The sequence below is a fragment of the Mycetomoellerius zeteki genome, unplaced genomic scaffold (assembly GCF_001594055.1).
Source record: "Mycetomoellerius zeteki isolate Tzet28-1 unplaced genomic scaffold, Tzet1.0 scaffold214, whole genome shotgun sequence".
In the NCBI taxonomy this organism is placed as follows: Eukaryota; Metazoa; Arthropoda; class Insecta; order Hymenoptera; family Formicidae; genus Mycetomoellerius; species Mycetomoellerius zeteki.
Window position 1 is genome coordinate 19,546 of NW_017257106.1, and position 3,134 is coordinate 22,679.

The window sequence follows — 3,134 nt, forward strand, 5'->3', positions numbered from 1 at the left end:
TTGAAATGACCTTAAAGGACATGGTCAAGATCAAAGTCAAGGTCATCATCTTACTCCTCGCTTGAAACCATACAACTTTGCTATTGGACATTTTCTCCAAAATGCATTCTAACTGAAGATATTAGGGGGGTCCGATACTTTTCGATGACCCTGTATATAGTTTTGTATAAACGTTTTCCAACAATCATGTGTTGCATTATTGGTTGTGTTTTTGAAGTGGATTGTATTTTATCTAAATGAAGTGAGTAATCTGGCGATACTTCAGATTGCATATTACATTCTTCTGTATGCATTGTAGACATTTCTGATGTAACTAATGATATAGTTGTATATGCAGTTTGGATCTCTAATACTGGTCGCTATTAACACAAAATATACCTACAGATATATTTATTTAGCAACACTGAGTGCCTTTCATTTAATGACCCAAAGTTGAGACAAATCTCATTCTAACTTCGTTACTTATTGAATGCCAAAAGAGATAGAACGACGTTTGTGTCGACTTGTGTCCTTAAATGAAAGACACATTGTATTATATATTTTATAGTCAAGATACATACTATTACAGAAAATATAGTTGGAACAGCATTTGTTTTGATAATATGCTTATTGCTTATAGAAGTAAAAAAGCAATCTTCAGTAAAATGTTGGCTGCAAATTTTTGCTGTACGACATGGATTAAAATTTCTTATTTTCTGTTCAATTGATTTCAACCATCTTTGTTTCGTTGTATCATTCTTTGGAATGCTACAATATATATAATATATCCGTAATATACTTTTACTGTTTGATAAATTTGATATACGTTAAGTAAATATATGTATTAAAAAATGTATTTTCAATATTTTTTCATATATGAGTGAAATCTGTCATACTAAAAAATAATGTACTAACCTATGAAAAGTTAAGGCCATCACACGTACAAAAATTTTAGTCGTAATTGTAAGGCCGTAAGCAAATCGGCCAATCACAGTCGAGCGTTTTATTAGGTCAATCGGAAAGTTCCGTCCATATAGCGTCGAGTAGCTATACCTAGAATTGTCGATAACTCTAATGTCTAAACCAAGCTTAATTTTTTAGTTTTATCATCTGTCAATAAAATTCAGTATATAAAAGTATACGTTTGCATTAATAACATTGCTTTTTACTGCATCGAAAATGTCGACATTTGAGCCAAATAAGTGTCATTTGCGCGAAGTGTTAATTTTTTGCTTCAAATGGAAGAAAACTACAGCTGAAGCTCATCGAATGCTTGTAGAAATTTATGGTGATAGTGCTCCTTCCGATAAAACATGCAGAGAATGGTTTCGACGTTTTAAAAGTAGTGATTTTGATGTGGAGGACAAAGAGCGTTCTGGACGACCAAGAGCATTTGAAGACGAAGAATTGCAGGCATTAGTGGATGAACCTATGTCAAACGCAAAAACACAAAAAAACTTGCAGAAGCATTAAATTGTGCTCAATCTGTTATTTCCGTTTGAAAGCCTTGGGAAAGGTCTACAAGAAAGGAAAATGGGTATCATATGAACTGAAGCCCTGAAGCCAAGAGACATTGAAAGGCGAAAAACCACCTGCGAAATTCTGCTTGCTAGGCAACAAAGAGGTTTTTGCACCGAATTGTGACTGGCAATGAAAAGTGGATCTATTTCGATAACCCCAAACGCCGAAAAACCATTTGCGATCCAGGACATCGACGCCAAAGCGAAATATCCACGGAAAGAAGGCAATGCTCTGTATTTGGTGGGATCAGAAGGGTGTAGTGTACTACAAGCTGTTGAAATCTGGTCAAACAGTCATAGGGGATCTCTACCGAGAACAAATTATTCGTTTGAGCCAAGTATTGCACGAAAAACGACCAGAATATGAAACGAGACAGCATAAAGTGATTTTGCTTTATGACAACGCTCGGCTTCATGTCACAAAATTTGTCAAGGAAATGTTAGAAGCACTTTGCTGGGAAGTGCTACCCCATGCGGCTTATTCACCAGACTGTGCCCCTTCCGACTATCACTTGTTTCGATCGATGGCACACGCACTTGCAGAGGAACACTTCAATTCTTATGAAGATGTCGAAAAATGGGTCTCTGAGTGGATAGCCTCCAAAGATGAGTCATTCTTTCGCCGCGGAATTCGCTTACTGCCTGAAAGATGGGAAAAAGTCATCGCTAATGATGGACTATTTTGATTGAGGTATTTTTTTCATTTTGTTTTTTAAATAAAACCATACTTTTTGCAAAAAAACGGACAGAACTTTCCGATTGATCTAATAAAACGCGAGATCGTAATTTTGATTGTGATTGGTCGATTTGCTTGCGATCTTACGACTAAAATTTTTGTACGTGTGAAGGCCATTATATTTGAGGTCTGAGAAATATCAGACTTTACCCCACATATGCTACATGCATGAACCATTTTTGGCTTGTCGTCGATAAAGATTGAGATCGAAGATTGAAGATTGAAATTTGACCAATGAGGGCAAAGGAATTTTAGCTCCTATTGTTTTGATTGGTCAAATTTCAATCTTTCAATCTTCAATCTCAATCTTCAATGCCTAGTCTGATTCCGGCCTAAAGGCCATCACACGTACAAAAATTTTAGTCGCAGTCGTAAGGCCGTAAGCGAGATCGACCAATCACAATCAAAATTACGATCTCGCGTTTAAAAACGCTCGACTGTGATTGGCCGATTTGCTTACGGCCTTACGATTGCGATTAAAATTTTTGTATGTGTGATGGCCTTCACGGCTGTGATCACATAACACAGCCTGCCAATCACGTGACCTGTGACGGTGATCACATGACCACAGTATATACAGTAGCGCAACTCTCCTGATTTTATGTTGGCAAAAATGGAGTGCGCATGCGCGAAATCAGTAAGTTCCCCAGTACTCCATCTAAACTTCTATCTCACTTCTTCCTTTTTCTGTTCTCTCTGTCAGGGCCATTTAAATGTTTTCGTTTATGTACCTATGACAGTTTATATTCGGAAAGCTCCAATTTGGAGGAATTGTGTGTTAGAATATTATTTTATAATATACATAATATTGAAAAAACTTTCGTTTTCTGAATTATTGTTATATTAAGTTTAAAATTTCTTTTATCTCATTTTTAGTTGATTATTTTTATTCTAGATGC